This window comes from Mytilus edulis, chromosome 1, assembly GCF_963676685.1.
Source record: "Mytilus edulis chromosome 1, xbMytEdul2.2, whole genome shotgun sequence".
Lineage (NCBI taxonomy): Eukaryota > Metazoa > Mollusca > Bivalvia > Mytilida > Mytilidae > Mytilus > Mytilus edulis.
In genome coordinates this window covers 125,275,104-125,297,837 of record NC_092344.1, presented here as the reverse complement: position 1 = coordinate 125,297,837, position 22,734 = coordinate 125,275,104, and positions in this window count along the sequence as shown.

Below are 22,734 nucleotides of genomic sequence, written 5' to 3'. Positions count from 1 at the left end.
AATCATTTAAATAATGTGTATCGCCATGTCCTATTTGAACACAGAAAATGTATTTTGCAAGAATAAATGATATATTAAGGAGGCTCGAGGGTATAAAAATTTCGGAAAAAAAGGAAATAGTTATTTTTCATTACAAATTAAATTTATTACCTTTATTAGTTATTACTTTATCATATGGTACAAAAAAAATCATTAAACAAAATCTTTTGGTGTTGGACCCAGATGACTTTAAATGTGTATCTATTGAAAAAGATCAAAATTATCTCCCTTTGGTGCAAAAATGCCATTTTCATCAAAATTGAAATATCTTTTTTACTCATCGGTGACCTATATTTTTTATTACTATTTTCAAATAAGCTGTACTTAAACTAGACTTTTGTTAAATTTAAGCGATTTCTGTAATTTAGTTCTTTTTTTATTTCGATATTTACTTTTTTTCTTCTATTAGTTCAACAGAAAAAAAGTAACTTTACACTAATGTATGCTTCTTTCGAAGGGAGATTGTGAGCGTAAATGAACGTTAACCCCATCTTTTTATTTTATTTTTCTATTAAGTATAAGATAAAGTTCATTTGTAGAAAAATAAAGCGAAATCCTATATTAAAAAAAAATTGATTTAGACCCGAGAGCCACATTAAGGAAGTTTCCTACTCAGTTTCAAAATAAAAAGCTTATTTAAAACTAGAATAAATTGATAGGGAATTATGGCGGGAAAATGTTCTCTCTTGATTTTTCATAGCTTTCATTGACAAGTTAAAGTTCTCAAAAACTATTAAAAAATAAATAGGATTTTATAAGACTTTTACAAATGACTTATAATTATATATGCAAAAGATTTATAAAAACGGAAAAAGGGGATCAATGGATCAATGGGCAAACATTTTTAAGGCATTCAAATGGATAAAACTGGAAGATTTCGAAAATCTGACAAAAATTCAAAAACTTGACAAGCGAACATCCATAGGCGGATCCAGGGGGCGGCGAGGCCGCCCCCCCCCCCCCCCCACCCTTTCGTGGGGAAAATTTGGTTGATTATATAGGGAATCACTGAAGCATGACTGGAGCCCCCCTTATGTTATTCAGCGGACCCCCTTATGTAAAGTTCTGGATCCGCCACTGACATCCTTAAATAGATAGCGATCACCATCTTTTATACTCGATACATTAATAATTCGAAATACTAAGGATTTTCCTATCCCAGGCATAGATTATCTTAGCCGTATTTGGCACAACTTTTTGAAATTTGGGTCCTCAATGCTCTTCAACTTTGTACTTGTTTTGGCTTTTAAACTTTTTTTAACTGATGAGTCTTATGCAGACAAAACGCGCCTCTCGCGTATAAATTATAAGCCTGATACCTTTGATAACTATTATATGAATTAGAGTCTAGAGGAAATGTCCCAAACTCCGAACTTATAAGCACTCAAGACGTCCTCTTAATGCACAGTGCAACCGTATGTGAAAATGACCATTTGTTGATTACTCGAATATATTTATGGACCCATTTCCCATGTTATAACAGGAGATCTTAACATCGTTCAAGATCGAGAGTTAAAATCATTCCTCAGTAAAGGACCTAAATATCGTCCCCCGTCAATTATTAATTGGAATGAGTGTCGTAATATCATCCACGACTCACTCCATACTTACTGTATGAAATGGATAAAACGGGAAAAAGCTGACAAAAAATCTTTGGACTCTTTTTTTAATTCAGTAATGAAGATAGTTGATATACGTATTCAACATTTTAAAGAACATTTTACAATAAACAAAAACCACAATAAACCTATTTCTCGTATCAAACATAAACTAAAAGAACTAGCCAAGGAATTTGTTTTTGTCCCGACCGATAAAGCTGCTAATAATATTATTATTGTTTGACGTAAATTTTACATTGAGGTTCTGAAAAAGGAAATCACCAATTCACCAACATTCCAACTGACTCCTTTTTCAGAAAACGAAATCTGTAACAAACATAAACTTTTAGCCACCGTTTTACAAGCAGAGCCAAATACAATGAAAGTCCCAACTATGTATTAGCTTCCGAAGCTACACAAAACCCCTTACAAATATAGATTTATTTCGTCTTCAAGCCATTGTTCCACTACTAAATTGTCTATTCTTCTTACCAGCACACTTGGTACAATTAAAAACCTGATAATAAATTGTTCAAATAAGGCCTTCGAAAATAGTGGAATAAATTACTTTTGGAGTGTCAAGAACTCGTTGGAAGTACTTGATAAATTGCATGCTTATATTGGTGATTTTGAATCTGTTCAAAGTTTTGATTTTTCTACCCCGTATACCACATTGCCTCACATTCTCATTAAGAAAAAATTCACACACTTAAATGGGCATTCAAAAAATCAGAATGTGAATATATATGTTCAAACTCTTTTAGGTCATTTTTAGTAGCAATAAACAAAAAAACTATGTTAATTGGACATGCTTTGATACTATATATGCCCTTGAATTTTTATTGGATAACATTTTTGTTCGCTTTGGGGATTCCGTATATCGTCAGATTATCGGAATTCCAATGGGGACTAACTGTGCACCACTTATTGCGGACCTGTTTTTGTATTGTTATGAGTTACAATTTATGACAAAAATAAGCAAAGACCCATCGAAACAACATCTGATAAACAAATTTAATAATACTTTTAGATACTTGGATGATATTTTGGCTCTCAATAATGACGACTTCAGTATGTATATTAATGAAATTTATCCTGTTGAACTTACTTTAAATAAAGCTAATACTAACAATGACCACTGCCCTTTTCTCGATCTTGATATCTATATCACTAATGGAAAGCTGAATACTAAAATTTACGATAAAAGGGATGATTTTTCATTTTCTATCGTTAATTATCCGTTTTTAGATGGTGACGTTCCCTTGTCACCATCTTATGGTGTTTATATATCTCAACTTGTACGATTCGCTCGTGTATGTAATAATGTTTTAGATTTTAACGAGAGAAATTTATGTATTACTGAAAAATTATTACACCAGGGTTTTCGATATCACAAACTAGTCAAAACATTTACTAAATTTTATCATCGGTATAAAGACATCATTCGTAAATATAGCTCAACATGCAGACTTCTAATACGTTCAGGTATTTCACATCCAATTTTTTTATGGAAATATTCTTTATAAAGCACAAAGGTGTCAGTATTCACCTCAGAAACTTACAAAACCTTTGAATAGACTTATTAAGAAGGGATATAATTACGATACTGTTGTCAAGTCATTAAAGATTGCATATTTTGGCGTTAATATTGAGTCACTGATAAGGTCTTTGCATCGGAACTAAACACATTTATTCTAAAAACAGTTGTTGGCATGACGCGGGTTACGTTCTTCTCATATATGTTATGATGGTATGATACTAAACCCCTAACGGGAAGGAATGTGCCTGATGTTCATATGATGAAATCATAATCTTTTAGTCAGTTTAATTGAAGTCTGGAGCTGGCATGTCAGTTAACTGCTAGTAGTCTGTTGTTATTTATGTATTATTGTCATTTTGTTTATTTTTTTTAGTTACATCTTCTGACATCAGACTCGGACTTCTCTTGAACTGAATTTTAATGTGCGTATTGTTATGCGTTTACTTTTCTACATTGGTTAGAGGTATAGGGGAGGGTTGAGATCTCACAAACATGTTTAACCCCGCTGCATTTTTGCGCCTGTCCCAAGTCAGGAGCCTCTGGCCTTTGTTAGTCTTGTATTATTTTAATTTTAGTTTCTTGTGTACAATTTTGAAATTAGTATGGCGTTCATTATCACTGGACTAGTATATATTTGTTTAGGGGCCAGCTGAAGGACGCCTCCGGGTGCGGGAATTTCTCGCTACATTGAAGACCTGTTGGTGACCCTCTGCTGTTGTTTTCTATTTGGTCGGGTTGTTGTCTCTTTGACACATTCCCCATTTCCATTCTCAATTTTAAGATGCGGAGTGTTCCCGTCAGAAATCGAACAGGGACGTTATCCGGAAATTCCTAAATAAAGACGTTTATGGTCCGTGTAACACTTATCATTTCAAAGTTTTAAAAAGTTTTGAAACTTTAGATTTTTGGAATTTTGATCAAAGTTTTAAAATATCAAAATTTCAAATTGTGTAAAAGTTTTGAAATTTTGAAATTTTAACCAAATTATTAAAATATTAAATTTCTAAATATCGTTTATAAATTTGATAGTTTAGGAATTTGATCAAACTTTTAAAATACTAAACCTAACGTGCAATTTTGATTATTTCACTTTTTGAAAGTTTGATTTTTTAAATTTTTGATTAAAATATCAAAAATAGAAAAGGGGCGAAAAGAGGGGTACCTGTAAACACTGATGTAAACACAGCTCTGATAACAATCATTCTTAGTTATAAATAAATAGCACAAAATATATCAAATCATTTTTAATTACAAAATAAATGATGGAAAGAAGAAGCTTTTTTTTTATATATATAAAACATATTAGACATCACATGGGATAACAGTATCCTGAAATTTTATGGTTGTGCAACTATCAAAAAAAAAAATTGTTAAACCTATTTAAACCGGAATTAATAAGTTGATTTAAATCTCTTATATAAGGTTAGCGTTTGAGATAAATAATTCAGAGCTATTTGGTGTTCCCAGTGCCCAACATTTAGAAGTGACAGTGAAAACTGACCAACTCGCAGTAAACCAAATAGTATTATTCGCCTTTTTGATGTTCCTGATGAAGGTAGATCCAGAAAAAGCGATTCGGTCTCATGCAGCTTTAAACGTTTTGTTTTCTTTTTTATCGATTGCATGACGATAATATATTGCCTTTTATGATTTATTTCAGTTCCAAAAAATAACACGGAAGGAGTACTTAATGTATAGCGTCGCAATGAACGTTGTGCTAGGCGCGCTTCAGCTGGCCACTAGACAAAAGTAAAATCACAAAAATACTGAACTCAGAGGAAAATCAATTCGGAAAGTCCATAATCACATGGCAAAATCAAATAACAAAACGCATCAAAAACGAATGGACAAGAACTGTCATATTCCTGACTTGGTACAGGCATTTTCAATAAAGTGTACTGGTTCAGTGATTATAGACGTCATACTAAACTTCGAAATATAACAATGAACTAAAATTAAAATCATACAAGACTTAAAAGGACAGAGGCTCCTGAATTGGGACAGGCGCACAAATGCGACGGGGTTAAACATGTTTCGTGAGATCACAACCCTCCTCTATACCTCTAGCCAATAAAGAATTAAAACACACAGTAATACGAACAGTAAAACGCACTTGAAAAGGAAATACAAGTCCTATGTCAGAATAGGAAACAAACGAAACTGATCAAAATGACAATGATAATAAATTAACAAAGGACTAATATATACTATATATAAAGCTAGCAGTTACTGCCATACGCCAGTTCCAGACCTCAATTAAACTGATTGAAAGGTTATGTCTTCATTATGCACACTCTCTCCCTGCTGTATTTATTGCTAATTTGTTCCGGAACATTCATGAAATATGCGTCACTGGCAACAAAAATAGATAATTTAAAATAGGTTGTTTACGTACAAATTACGAAGAAACTTAGGATCCAACTCCCTCGGTCAAAGTAGCCCTTATAGATGGATTTTGGTATGTTTTAACTTCACTTTGGCCAAAACCTCTTCAATTTTTTTCGGTTCTTATTTTTCTTGACTTTCAAATTTTAGTTTTCAGCGTTCCGTAGTTGAATTCTTTACTTTTACATTGTACTGGTTTTTCGAGAGCAACATTGGTGTATGGCAAAAAATGGGAAAAAATCATCATCTGACACTGTGGCTTCTCTTTACACGCCCCATTCTGACTGGATGTACCTGTGTTCTTTTAGTTTGCCAAAAGTCGATTGTCGTACGATAACTTAAAAATGTTCAAATAACAAAATGCAAATACGGAACAATAATATCCCTTAATACAAAACAAATCCCTTTCCTTTTATTACTATTTAAAAACAGTGGTTGATCTAGGACCCATAATGGAGCTACATGTACGTATATGATAACCAGTCTATAAGGGAGCAACCATTTAACTTTAAAAGTGGGGTGTTGTTGTTTTTTCGAAGCGCTAAATATGTGTACCAATATCATGAATATGCATGATTAATGACCAGGCAAAATCTAATTGCTAAAATAGAGAGGACAAATCCGATACTCTACGGGATTGAGGGACATTTACTAGGTTTGGATTGTCCTAACCAATCAATAAACTTTGATTATTCACGTCTCGTAATATCTTCCAATCAGGTAGCAAGAAAAATTCACGCACTAACTGTCCATCGTTCAATTCTTAATATCGACTCCTAGGAGTCGATAATGATATATTTCAATATATGTCAACCTGTCAAAGTGTCAACTAGTCTACACATCAACCCAACAATGTTAGATCTGTAAATTTGCTTTCGCAAATTTTTTTGTTCGTCCCTCGCCGGGATTCGAACCCATGCTACTGAGATATCGTGACACCAGATATCTGTTGTAGAGTTGTAACTGACTCAGACGTATATATAAATCGATATACTCGGAGTCTCCTCTATTCTTCCGATGGAACTTCTACCATGAATTAGATTTTTGAACTTAATATATGGTAAGGTTACTGATTATATCATAATTATTTGACTGATTTTGAAAAAGGAGTTATCAAATGATTTTTCTATTTTGTCTACGCCCCTAATACGATTCCATATGGCTGCCCATATATGGTGTTAGTATATCTGCATGTTATTCTAAAGTTTATGTTGGTAACATGCATAAAGACCAAAATAAAACACATTTCAACACTTGACAAGACTGAAATAAAATGCCTCCGAACGTTCGATAAAAACAGGATAAATAATAGATGGCAACATGGTGTAACCATGCATTATCTTGCAGCATATCCTATATGCGTATTTCCAAATACCATAAATTTGTGACGTCCCATAATGTGTCAAAAGCACGGAACTGTCTACACAGGGGAAATTTGCCTGCTTTCGTGAGTAAGACAGGACATTTTTCAATATCAACATATCAAATACTGTATCCTAACCAGCAGTAGATTTTGAAAATGATACTAATTATCAAGTGTGTGTTGTTCGTCGGTCGTTGGATCATTCTTCTGTTGTAAGATGATTTCTAAATCTATATTTGAAGGACAATTTATAAACACTCTCAAAAAGAAGTGGATGAGAAATATTTTCATTAACTTAGCAGTTGAATCACGTTCTTTTAAGAAATCTGTAACGACACTGATTCGGGTGATCGTACGTAGTTCACCAATGGTTTGTGTTTAGTCTCTGTTGTAACGAGTGTTTATTGCATCCTTGTTGATAGCGTCTTCCTCTTTTATCGCTCTTATTCTTTTTTCTTTTATTTTTGTTTTTAGCACAAATTTTTGTTTTTAGCAAAAATTGTTGCTTTGAAATAACCAAAATCATAAATGACTCATTTTTTTACCTCGTATTTCACAAAGAAATATCACATTTCCAGGTCAACCGGAAATTCATTAACACGAACAATCAATAGCAAAATATAATACTCATTTACTTAATGCATTAATATGAATTAATTATTAGAAGTTTGATTATCATGTAACATATATATGATATTGTGTGTGGTTGTTATATGATGCCTACGTAATCCAACCCCCACTTTTTATACATTTATATTCTCTGGTTTTTTAAACAGTGAGTACTCGAGGACATTTACTGCAAAATAATTGATACCTCTGCGCATACACCTCGAATGTCGGCGTTTTAGGAACACAACGTCCTTAATAACAACTTGTGTTTGAGTTACAAAGCATATTATATTCCTACATTTTCGTCATTTTGACTGTTATATACATATCTCATTGGCAATCATACGACGTCTGTTTATCAAGATGATAAAAAAAAATAGGCAACACAAAAAAAGCCGTGGTATCCCCCAAAATAATATTAAAACATGATGAAATGTGGTATCATTCGCCTCTCTTTTCCTCCCTATTTTTAAATTTTTAAAGCTATTCTTTGATATTGATGTCGTATGTTACAGTAGTAACCACAATCCCGTTCACATTTCTTTGATATTGATGTCGTATATTACAGTAGTAACCACAATCCCGTTCACATTTCTTTGATATTGATGTCGTATGTTACAGTAGTAACCACAATCCCGTTCACATTTCTTTGGTATTGATGTCGTATGTTACAGTAGTAACCACAATCCCGTTCACATTTCTTTGATATTGATGTCGTATATTACAGTAGTAACCACAATCCCGTTCACATTTCTTTGGTATTGATGTCGTATATTACAGTAGTAACCACAATCCCGTTCACATTTCTTTGATATGGATGTCGTATGTTACAGTAGTAACCACAATCCCGTTCACATTTCTTTGGTATTGATGTCGTATGTTACAGTAGTAACCACAATCCCGTTCACATTTCTTTGGTATTGATGTCGTATGTTACAGTAGTAACAACAATCCCGTTCACATTTCTTTGGTATTGATGTCGTATATTACAGTAGTAACCACAATCCCGTTCACATTTCTTTGATATGGATGTCGTATGTTACAGTAGTAACCACAATCCCGTTCACATTTCTTTGGTATTGATGTCGTATGTTACAGTAGTAACCACAATCCCGTTCACATTTCTTTGGTATTGATGTCGTATGTTACAGTAGTAACAACAATCCCGTTCACATTTCTTTGGTATTGATGTCGTATATTACAGTAGTAACCACAATCCCGTTCACATTTCTTTGATATGGATGTCGTATGTTACAGTAGTAACCACAATCCCGTTCACATTTCTTTGGTATTGATGTCGTATGTTACAGTAGTAACAACAATCCCGTTCACATTTCTTTGATATTGATGTCGTATGTTACAGTAGTAACCACAATCCCGTTCACATTTCTTTGATATGGATGTCGTATGTTACAGTAGTAACCACAATCCCGTTCACATTTCTTTGATATTGATGTCGTATGTTACAGTAGTAACCACAATCCCGTTTACATTTCTTTGATATTGATGTCGTATGTTACAGTAGTAACCACAATCCCGTTCACATTTCTTTGATATTGATGTCGTATGTTACAGTAGTAACCACAATACCGTTCACATTTCTTTGATATGGATGTCGTATATTACAGTAGTAACCACAATCCCGTTCACATTTCTTTGATAGTGATGTCGTATGTTACAGTAGTAACCACAATCCCGTTCACATTTCTTTGATATGGATGTCGTATGTTACAGTAGTAACCACAATCCCGTTCACATTTCTTTGATAGTGATGTCGTATTTTATAGTACTGTAGTAACCACAATCCCGTTCACATTTCTTTGATATTGATGTCGTATGTTACAGTAGTAACCACAATACCGTTCACATTTCTTTGATATGGATGTCGTATATTACAGTAGTAACCACAATCCCGTTCACATTTCTTTGATATGGATGTCGTATGTTACAGTAGTAACCACAATCCCGTTCACATTTCTTTGATATGGATGTCGTATGTTACAGTAGTAACCACAATCCCGTTCACATTTCTTTGATAGTGATGTCGTATTTTATAGTACTGTAGTAACCACAATCCCGTTCACATTTCTTTGATATTGATGTCGAATGTTACAGTAGTAACCACAATCCCGTTCACATTTCTTTGATATTGATGTCGTATGTTACAGTAGTAACAACAATCCCGTTCACATTTCTTTGATATTGATGTCGTATATTACAGTAGTAACCACAATCCCGTTCACATTTCTTTGATATTGATGTCGTATGTTACAGTAGTAACCACAATACCGTTCACATTTCTTTGATATGGATGTCGTATATTACAGTAGTAACCACAATCCCGTTCACATTTCTTTGATATGGATGTCGTATGTTACAGTAGTAACCACAATCCCGTTCACATTTCTTTGATATGGATGTCGTATGTTACAGTAGTAACCACAATCCCGTTTACATTTCTTTGATATTGATGTCGTATGTTACAGTAGTAACCACAATACCGTTCACATTTCTTTGATATGGATGTCGTATATTACAGTAGTAACCACAATCCCGTTCACATTTCTTTGATATGGATGTCGTATGTTACAGTAGTAACCACAATCCCGTTCACATTTCTTTGATATGGATGTCGTATGTTACAGTAGTTACCACAATCCCGTTCACATTTCTTTGGTATTGATGTCGTATGTTACAGTAGTAACCCCAATCCCGTTCACATTTCTTTGGTATTGATGTCGTATGTTACAGTAGTAACCATAATCCCGTTCACATTTCTTCTCCATCATATGTTATCTGTCACAACTATATATGATCTGTTTACCCTTCACGACCATATGATATCACACATCGGCGGATCCAGGGTGGGGGGACTGGGGACGGGAACCCTCCTTTTTTTTGGACTATCAATGCACTTGAATTGGAGCATATAGTTGGAACCCCCTTTTTTTAAATGGCTGAATCCGTCCCTGTCACATGATATCACCTAGTTTTTTCTTACATGTAAATACTACTGGACGAACAATGTTCTGTGGAAAACTTGTCCACTCGCTTACTGGGCATTCTTCTATATTTCAAACTTGTATATACTATTGGACGAACAATGTTCTGTCGGACCAATTGTCCCTTCGCCTATTGGACATTATTCATCTTTTCGTACAAGCATAAAAAATTTGGCGAACACTGTTGTGAGAAAAACATACTAGCTAACATACTAGATTTTTTTTTTAAACCACGTATCCTCAGTCCTTAAACTTTTATTACATGGATAAATGACTCAGAATGATACGGAAGCCGATAAGGGCCATTCAACAAAAAAAATGTATGTCGTAATTACGACATAGCATGTCTTTATTTCGACATAACATGTCGTTATTACGACATCGCGATGTCGTTATTTCGACATAACATGTCGTTAAAACGACATCGCTATGTCGTAATTTCGACATAACATGTCGTAATTTCGACATAACATGTCGTAATAACGACATCACTATGTCGTAATAACGACATCGCCATATGTATATAAAGAATATGTATTATGATTGCCAAGACACTAAATGACACAGAAATTAACAGCTATAGGTCATCATAATGCCCCCAATAATTAGAAAAGCCCCCGCATAGTCAGCTATAAAAGGGGGACGAAAGATACCAGAGGGAGTGTCCCCGAAGTGCTGTGTGGCAGACAGTGTTATTTATAAATTATTTAATTTAGCTCCCTTGGTAAAACTCCAAATTTCATATTTAATGTATTTCATTGTTAAATAATTTACATGAAGCTTAATAAGTATATATTTGTTAATTGCATAGCTTTTGCTATTTGAATCCATTGGTTAAAGATATTTATTTATATTGTAAAATTTAAAATATGCATCGTCGCAAAATCTTTGGTTACCTTCTTTGGTTTCCTTCTGAGAGAAACTTATAAATATATTTTATAGAACCCATTAAAGTTCTTTCAACTACCGACGTATCGTGAAAGGCTACATAGTCAGTCAAAGACATTAAAAACTTCAATGTATTGGAAGAATAATATGTGGAACTATATGTGGGCTGACATTCAGTCCTACCAAGGCAAACTAAGCTTTCCACATCCCAATCAATAAGCGCAAACTACATGACTTCTTGTAATAAGGGTGAATTGAAGTATTGATTGCTCTATTTCTACTTTTAAACGTTGGGCACGATGTTCCTACAACACCACATTACACTTAAAATGCGGCGTCGAAGAGGGTTTTTGACTTCGATTAACTTTTGCAAGTTTTATTCGGTTTTTTATACGTTGGTTGATTCTGGTTCTGTTCGTTTTGTGATGTCATTTTATCATAAGTTACCTAAAGTTGTGGAAATGATTCGATTTATTAATGTTTATCCTTTAAGTTATTTCAACAAAAAATGCAGAACTGTCGCAAGTAATGTAGGAAGGAAAGATGGGAGGAAGTACATGTATACGGTTTTCAATAAAAAAAATGTTTTTTAGATGTACAAAACTTTTTTCATAGGATGTTTAACTTTCAAGGTGCATATCTTCTGTCATTGTAAAATTTCTATATCTTAATTCAACTCCAATTCAAATATATCTGACACTGCAAGTAAATCGGACATTTTTACCCTTGGTTAAATTTGAATAGAATTGTGTTTTCCCTGGCACACAAGTTGTCGAAATACACCCCTTCAATTATTTGAACCTTGGCTTGAGAATTATTTCCCAAGTCATCTATAGGGTTCAACTTCTGATATACATTTTAAAATATAGTAATCTACTCCTGGATCGTCCGCGAAAACGGCTAATATAATCCCGGGTTTTTATTAATTCGATGAAACAGTTTTCGTCGCTGTTTGGGATTCGTCTTTCAATTACCTCCATTTCATGCACAAGTTTATATTGACGAAAAGTTCCGGTTTCGATAGTACAGGAATTACTTTCATCACGACAGTTATAACATGAACAGGACAAATCGCGAATTAAAACATTCCGTGAACTGGTATTAAGTCTTTTATTATTGGTTATTGCACATTACTGAAGTGACGACTTTAAATTGTCTATTTCAGAGTACTTCCGCAACATAAATTTCAATTCGCATTTTACATTTAGAGGACTGTCTTGGTGTGTCCAATTTGTCTTTGCAAAAAGTGGACGAAGATCATGTGATTTTTCCCCATTTCCCCATTCTATTAAATAAATCGTTAAAAGCTATAAACGATTAATAAAAATTGCAAAATTTAACCTGTGTCGAACCTATGTCCCCGGGCGGAGTCAACATGCACTATTCTTTTTTTCTGCAGCAATCATCAACCTCTTTTTCCAAATTTCATAACACGATTTGTTGTTAATTATAATGAAACTTTAGCACATGTAACGTAGGAAATTAGCGTCTTTCGGATTTTAGACGTTTTCAGACGTTTGGACAAATTGGCTACCGTTTTGTAATGTGTGGAATCATTTTATTCCTTGAAGACCCAAATATGAAGTTAATAAGAAAAGAATCTTTGCATTTTTTACTCGTCGTGTATCTAACTTTTGTTTTGATCAATTATAAAAAAATACGCGTTAACTGCTTTGAAAATGAAATATCAACTTGGACAAAATGGCTACCGTTAGAAAAACGACTGTGAAGAGAAGATTTTATTGAATCAGCAATATTTGAACTCACGAACAATGAGGCAAATATTTGTACTTTTGTTATATATTATTAGTGTCTTACTCTTTTTATTCATTTTCTGCTATATCTACTTATAAAATTCACTTTCAGTCGTTGAGATGGTCATTTTCAAAAAATGTCGAATTTTCAGTACACCAATGCTAAATTTTTTATTTCTAATGGAAATTTCAGTTGTATTGGTTTAAATGAAAGCTTGTCGGATTTGTGATTCAGAACATTAATAATAAACACACCTTACATCTATTTTGATATGATTAAACTGCATTTAAGGCCGATTTTGGGGGTGTTTGTGTGCGTACAATGTCAGAAAAACACATTTCAAATGATTTTTTTCCGATTTTCTGATCGCCTTGATATCTGCAAAAGGGAATTTTTAAGAACGTTAATTATAATTCTAACGAAAAATCGTAGCTTCTTTATCATTGTATGTAACAGATTATCTACAAACTAAATTCAATCAGCGTACAGGAGGTTCATGTCTATCCTGTTACCGCTACTTAAATCAGTCGTTAAATTATCCCCCCTATGAATATTGAATCAGTCAGTGTTGATTTCAAAAATGCAAAGTAATCTTTACATTTAAAACGCCTCGTTTCTTGAACGACAGTGTATAGAAAAGAAATTTCAAGACATTTAGTGAAAAAAATAGAGCGTACTTTTTTTCATGTCTATGCTGTTACCAACCATTTTGATTAATTACACTAACAGTATGGTTGTAAAAAGTGCAATAAAGTGTTGGAAACCAAATTCACAATAGAAAACCATAATCACTTCACCAAAGGGAGTAGTTATTTCACAACAGCAATGAAAAACGAAGAAATTTGTCTATCCTGTTATGTCTATCCTGTTACTATGGTTGCTATGGTTACAGTAACAGGATAGACAATTATAGACAAAAACGTCGTTAAATTTTTTATCTTAACATGTAGGTGGAAAACGAATGAAATATTTCATTGTTTAAACTAATCTTAAGGTTATAACGTCTTAATCTTCCCAATTAAGCATTTGCAGGTGCAATACTGATATCGGTAACAGGATAGACATATAGTGATATATCAGAAACGTACGTTCCTGTTACCAACGAAATAAAGAGAAAAGTAAATTAACTTCTGAGGGATTTACTTGATGTTGGGTTTATTTGAAAAGGTGAAAAAGGCCGAAAAATATAAATTGCTATCTTAGACTTACATTACTGGTGGTAATTTTTACAACCTTTGAAAACCAATTTTTAGAGCCATTTTTCAGTACAACCTAGAAAATTGGCAAATAATCTATTATTTTACAGAAAGAATATATATAGAAGTTTATTCTCTTGAAAACCATCTAATTGGTAACGTAAAACAAGCTTAACATTTTATCTAAACCTTTTCTTGATAACCCAAAATTTCTTTTGAAAATGGTAACAGGATAGACAAAATATTGTATCACCGATCAAAAAATGTTTCAAGATATTCTTGTATGACATCATTAAGATTGCATCTTTTAATATGTTGTTCTTAATGCCCGCGTCACACTGTCCCGATTTTTACGCCGATGGCAACACGATAATGGAAATTTTCAAAATCGGGACTGATCGTATCCAGATCGGGCTATTCGTAGTGCCATCTTTAACCATCGTAGAACCATCGGCCACTTTTTCTAGCCTTCGGGGACAACTTCGGGAAGGGTTCTAAATTTTTTAACATGTTAAAAAATCCCCGAAGGTGCGTCCGATGTTGAGGGTTCGTATTGAGTTCGTATCACCATCCTCACTATCGTAATGTCACCGGGAATGCATCTTTGCACATCGTATTGCATTCGTGTTTCCATCGTTTCCATCGGGCAGTTTTGACATTACGATGTCTACACGAATGAATCACGAAGATATCCGAAGGTCTAACGATGGCAACACGACTTCGTGAAGACCTCGTAATCCCGTCGTGTTGCCATCGAATAAAAGTACGAAGGCGACAAGATGGAACTACGACGGCAATAAATCCAGCTAAATGTAAGTTAATTTTCGCGTTAAAATACATTTAAAGTGCCATGCGCGATATGCACTGGTCAGTCTAATATGACAGTTAAGAAAGACGTTCACAAAACATGGAGCTCATATCATATGATTCTATGAGAACAAGAAAGGCAACAGCGTTGTTTTTATTAATTCAAATGGAACAAGAAGAGCAGCTATTACAGGCTCAGGATTTACTTTTACAAATAAAATATTATTTTTTGTCAATTTTCCATATCAAGTAACATAATGAAAATCATAAACGCGCCTCGTACATCAACACTGCAGGTACACGTATATAGGGAAACCAACTTTTTCTTCATTATTCTGATTTTTTTATGTATCGTCTGAGTTGTTGTCACACGAATATTTACTCCATAACCATTTTGTTTTCTATATGTCATATTTTGCCGCATTTGTTGCTTTCCCCACATCCTTCCTTTTGTCTATATTATTATGATATTCTCCTGGAAAGAGCTCTTTTTGAATAAAAGGGATCAACGAACCCATTACCTTACCTTTAAGATAGATCAGTAAACATGGGCATAATTATGGGTGATTATTCAGACTAGTGCACACATTTTACAGTTCAAACAAGGCAATGCCGAGCGTGGCATCCCCTCGTATGTAACATATTGGGGACAAATATGGACATAAAATTGAGAATGGAAATGGGGAATGTGCAAAAGAGACAACAACCCGACCATAGAAAACTATATTTGTATATACACATGCAGAAAATGGTAAATTGAATATGCATATTTGATACATAAACTATTTTTCTAGAAATCAACCAAAACATTCAGTAACTGGAAATACCTTTAATATTGTCTTTAGAACCAGCAGGTAAAAAAATGAGCAACCAATTCCTGTGTATTATGCTATTTCAAGGAGAAAAAACAAGTCCATCTGCATGACCTTGACCTTTGGCCTTGAACGTAAAAAATGTCAGATCATTACAAGGAGGAACAATATACCAAATGTGGTTAAAATCTTTTGAAGCATATTGGTTTTAGAGTGTACACAAGGGTGATATTGCCCTGTATTACAACTGCCACTGTGACCTCGACCTTTGCACTTTAAAGTCAATAGCGCTTAAGATATTCTTAACGAGTAACACCATACCAAGTTTTGAGCATTTTGGGTCTAGAGTGTCAATAACAATTTTATATACACGCAACGTACATGTAATAGGCGAGGGGATAATAAACTAAGTTTTATAAGAATTAGACAAAAAGATCGATTTCCCGCCATGCATGGCAGACTTGTACAGAAACGATATGTTGTCGAAATTGTTTTCGTATCTTTTAGACATCGTATGGCCATCGCGCCATCATAGTAATCCATCGTGTAGCCTTCGTAATCTATCGTGTAGCCTTCGTGATCCATCGTGTAGGCTTCGGCTGAGATATGAAGCTTAAATACCCGTCTTCGGTTGACCTTCGTATGTCCATCTTTTGCTATCGTATATAATTTCGGCACCATCGTATAGACTTCGATATTCATCGTACTTTCTTCGGTCACTTTTTTGGTATTTTAACGAGATCGGGACCAACTTCGTACGAACTTACAATTTTCGCATTCGGGTGTCCATCGTATATAAAAATCGGGACAGTGTGACGCGGGCATAAAGTACTGTTTGTTTTGATTTGCTTATGTAGAGGGTTGTTTGAATAAGTAACTTTTAATAAATTTTTCAATTTCAAAATTCGACATTTTTTGAAAATGACCCAGTTTTAACGAAATACGTCGTTGGACATTTTTTCTTATTCCAGCTTAATATGCAGCCACCGAGTCAAATGAAATTTGGCAAAATAACGGCTTTAACGCCACAAAGAACCGACACATGTCGCTGTTCCTGCCAAGAATCAAAAAGATCAGAGAATAAGAAATAGGATCACTTTACATAAGAGTTAAAACAGTTTTTCATAAATGTAACGTTGGACATCCGTTTTTTTCACATAGCTTTGTTATTTTAATCCTCAAATAAACTAGGTATTACTTACTAAATGATGAAGAGCTGTAAAAACATAATTTAAAACATATATTGATTTTGTTTTAATATTGGTTCGTGTTTTCTAACATTTTTATTTTGTTTTGCGAATGAAATTTTGAAGATTTTGTTTTAAATCCTAGGGCTTGTAGGAACATCGTGCCCACCGTTTGAAAGTAGATATAGAACAATCAATACTTCAGTTCACCCTTATTACAAGAAGCCATGTAGTTTGCGCTTATTTACAGGGAGGTGGACAGTTTGGCTTGTTAATATCGTCCTTGACTGGCTATATAGCCCTTTCACGATCGGAACTTTGTTGAACTTCAATTGGATCTATAAAATATATAAGTTTCTTACAGAAGGTAACCAAAGAAGGTACCAGAGATTTTGCGACGATGCAAAAATTAAACTTAACAATATAAATAAATATCTTTAACCAATGAATTCAAATAGCAAAAGCTATGCAATTAACAAATATATACTTATTAAGCTTCATGTAAATTATTTAACAATGAAATACATTAAATATGAAATTTGGAGTTTTACCAAGGGAGCTAATAATTAATTAATAACACTGTCTGCCACACAGCATTTCGGGAACTCTCCCTCTGGTATCTTTCGACCGTCCCTCTTTTATAGCTGACTATGCGGGGGCTTTTCTAATTATTGGGGGCATTATGATGACCTATAGTTGTTAATTTCTGTGTCATTTAGTCTCTTGGCAATCATAATACATATTCTATTAAACATATAGCGATGTCGTTATTACGACATAGCTATGTCGTTAAAACGACATAGTGTATGTCGTTATTACGACATGATATTTCGAAATTACGACATTGCAATGTCGTTATAATGACATGTTATGTCGAAATTACGACATAGCGATGTCGTAAAAACGACATGTTATGTCGAAATTACGACATGCTATGTCGTAATTACGACATAATTTATTTTTTTTGAATGGCCCTTATCGGCTTCCGTAGAATGAAGCATGTTTTCCTTTTCCTTTCATTTATTATCATTTGAAGTATATAAAAAAAAAAGTCTTAGAGTACAGCCGAAGAAATTTCGACAATATTTTGGTGACTGACAAACTTAATATCGCCTTAAATCACTTCGTTATTCTCCTTAAATACAAACACTAAACATGGCGGGTCTGAGGAGATAAACAAAATATAAAATGGTAATTTAATAGACAATGGTCCTTAATTATGTACTTCCGACGTAGTAATAAAGCGTTTTAGCACTGCATATCCCTTACCATTTACATAGTTATGTACTTTCGGCGTAGTAATAAAGCGTTTTAGCACTGCATATCCCTTACCATTTACATAGTTATGTCATATTTACCAGGCAATTTATTTATTTTTTCTGAATTCAGTGAAAGTAATTTTCAGACAACGCTAGAGTACTTAATGGAATCTGCATATGGAGAATTGCACATATTTAATAGCAGATGACGTTTTATGCTTATGCATCTATGAAATTGTTTCGATATATACAATAATTGGTAAATCTGTATATGTCTTACGTCCAAAGACGACTTCTCTCTCAATACTAAAGTACATTGTTTTGATACAGCCAGGAAGAATTTGTATATTCCAAATAAATCATTGGTTCGTTATCCTCATATCTCACGAAACTGTTCTCATAAACATGTAGCAGAGTTATTATCAATTTTTGAATAGGGCGCTCTTTAAATTTTCGTTATAATTATTAATCGTCTATTCCAATATCTTCACAACTTCCTTTCGTGATTATCGTTCGTGTATTCCAATAATTGCACAAGGGAGTTAAAGGGCTGTGGGATCAAACTTTAAGGAGTCAGTTGAATATGAGTTAAAGGGGCACTAGCTGTCAAATTCATGGTCACTGATTTGAACTCAAATTATCATATTTATATTAATGTAAATCATTTATCCAAATTGATATAAGTCTAGAATGAACAATTTACAGGACATGGGCTCGATAATATGTAGCTTCTTTGTGTGTGTATTTTACTCAAGACGCCATCTACTTAACTATTGAGTTGACCCCCGAAGTCCTCCGATGACCATGTAAGCGATGTAAACATAAATCTAGATATAGACTAAGAGAACTTGTGCAATTGGATTTTTCTAGGTCTGTTTGATTTCATAGTATAGATTGAAAATATATGTTTATAATCGTTTTTACCTGTATCAGAAAGCTTTTTTGTAGATCGAATCAGTCAATCAAAGGTTTTACCTTTGTTTCACTTTCAATGTTGACATATAAGTTGAAGGGATGACAGGATAACTTCAATTGGTGAGCAGTCGAATATAAGTTGAAGGGATGACAGGATAACTTCAATTGGTGAGACAGTCGAATATAAGTTGAAGGGATGACAGGATAACTTCAATTGGTGAGCAGTCGAATATAAGTTGAAGGGATGACAGGATAACTTCGATTGGTGAGACAGTCGAATATAAGTTGAAGGGATGACAGGATAACTTCAATTGGTGAGACAGTCGAATATAAGTTGAAGGGATGACAGGATAACTTCAATTGGTGAGCAGTCGAATATAAGTTGAAGGGATGACAGGATAACTTCGATTGGTGAGACAGTCGAATATAAGTTGAAGGGATGACAGGATAACTTCCATTGGTGAGACAGTCGAATATAAGTTGAAGGGATGACAGGATAACTTCAATTGGTGAGCAGTCGAATATAAGTTGAAGGGATGACAGGATAACTTCGATTGGTGAGACAGTCGAATATAAGTTGAAGGGATGACAGGATAACTTCAATTGGTGAGACAGTCGAATATAAGTTGAAGCGATGACAGGATAACTTCAATTGGTGAGACAGTCGAATATAAGTTGAAGGGATGACAGGATAACTTCAATTGGTGAGACAGTCGAATATAAGTTGAAGGGATGACAGGATAACTTCAATTGGTGAGCAGTCGAATATAAGTTGAAGGGATGACAGGATAACTTCAATTGGTGAGACAGTCGAATATAAGTTGAAGGGATGACAGGATAACTTCAATTGGTGAGCAGTCGAATATAAGTTGAAGGGATGACAGGATAACTTCAATTGGTGAGCAGTCGAATATAAGTTGAAGGGATGACAGGATAACTTCAATTGGTGAGACAGTCGAATATAAGTTGAAGGGATGACAAGATAACTTCAATTGGTAAGGTAAAATGTTGTGTGTTAGTCTATGTTTCATTTGAACACTTTCTTGATGCTTAAGTAGGACAAAAACAGAACAATTCTACGTATTATTAAATAATTACTTGTCTTGATTCATCAGTGGAATCGAAATTAAATAAAACCTGATTTTAATAAATTTAATTTTATGGATTATTTCATAATTAAGCAATGATTCCGTGTTCATAATGCCATTTTTGCCGTGTAAGACGTTACAACAATAACTAACCATTCAAATATAAACGAAGAAAAAAAAATGCAAACTACTGAATAGATTTCGATGAAATTTGTACAGGTTGGATATAATATGATCATATTTATGATGTAAAATGGTCAAGATAAATGTCATGTCATTTCACAAGCAATCGGCTATTTTCGAAATTTCATAGAGCTGTAAGATTTGAAAATTCGAGTATACAAAAATGAAAGCAATCACTTCGATATTACAACATTTTCACATAATTTATAGAAAATGTTCGCCACCTTTACACGAAAATGTGATTATCTTGACTTTTATGAACACATTTTTATTTCTAACACAGCTTCTCTAGTTTTATTTTTTTCCAGTATTTTCCGTGTCTCCCTAAAATGTTACCTTAGAGCAACTGTTCAAGATTTTTAAGTACCATGATACTTTAGAGTGTTTTAAATTTGTGACAGACAAACGAACTATGAAAACAAAAGTTACTACTGAAATGTGATTTTTTTAAAAGATTTGTTTAAGCCTTTAATGTTAAGGAAACTATAAATTTTTCATCAATTATTCCATCAAGTTGTCCGTGTCTCCCCAAAATGTTACCACATCCAAATTGAACGTTTTTCGCACGGAACGTCAATGTAACGTAGTTATATATAATTTTATTTTCCATTGACTGAAAGTTTAGAATTTTTGTGTCTTTAGCATTAGACACGTTCTGTGTAATGATATATTTTTTCGAGATAATTTTTAATAATTTCTTTTAATAGTTAATAAATCACAACGAAAATTTGACTTCCATCAAAGTTTTGTAATCCATGTGCTGATCTTAATTTAGGCTTCGAAGTTTTTTTATAATAATAAACTGCCGTTTTCATTCCAAAATCTGAGGATGAAATTGAAATAACAGATCAAGCAAAGAGAGGATATATAGTAGCTGTTGCTGAAATTAACCCGAGCGATGATTATTTTTCATTACAATCATCTTGAAAGACACAGTTGGGATGTTGATAGTACGGATAAAAAGACCCTAAAATTATTCTCTAATTGTAGTTCGAGAACTACAGTTAAAGGCGGGTTTATAAATTTTATACTCTTAAAGCACTAAACAGATTTGGTACTCGCTGTTTCCACGCGATATATATGCCTAGACTTAGATACTTGCGATGACGGAATTCTGAACATCATAGAGGATATGCATTTTGCAACATTTAACATGCTCGGGCAGTGACAAGTATTTGAAATATATACTTTCAATAAGTTAAGATCATGTGGAAATAAAGTTTATTTGTCAAAAATATATAATCAGTCATGTTTTTTTTTAAAGTAGTTAAACATCAAAACGCTAGCTGTATTAAAAATAGCACAAAGCTTTGATTTTTTGTACAGAAGTCGGTTGAAATTATTTAAAAAAAACGTCGAGTAACGTTATCATTACTAAATCGAACACTGAGCGTAACGTCTATGAGCTAATGGGCTGTGGGTTAACTTCAATATCTGACCAGTTGAATATGAGTAAAAGGGCTGATGGGTATTCTTCAATGTGTCAATTGAATATAATTTAAAGGGCTGTGGGTTATTTAATATGTCAGTTGAAAATGAGTAAAGGGCTGTAGGTTAATCTTTAACGAGTCAGTTAAAAATGAATTAAATGGTTTCGGGTTAAACTTCAATGAGTGAATTGAATATGAGTTAAAGGGGCGTGATTTAACTTTTTATAAGTCAGTTGAATATGATTTAAATGGCTGTCAGGTAAAGCACAAATAGCCAGTTGAATGTAAGTTAAAGGGCTATCGTGTAAAGCTCAAACTATCAGTTATATATAAGTTAAAGGGCTGGTGGTAAACTTCAATTTGAAAGTTGAATATTCGTTAAAAATCTAAGAGATAACTCTCATTGATCATTTTATATTGGTTAAAGTCTGTATTGGTCACCGTCATTGAATCAGTTGAATATCAGTTCAATGGATTTGGGGGAACCTCAATGAGTCAGTTAAATTGAAGGTAAAGGACTGTGCTATAGAAACCTCAATTATTCGGTTGAATATGGGTAACAGGACTGTGGGGGTAAACCTCCATTGTTCAGGAGAGTATGAGGTAAAGGGCTGTTAGGTGAAGTTCAGTGATTCAGTTAAATATGAGTCAATTGGCTGTTTATGTAAACTTCAATGA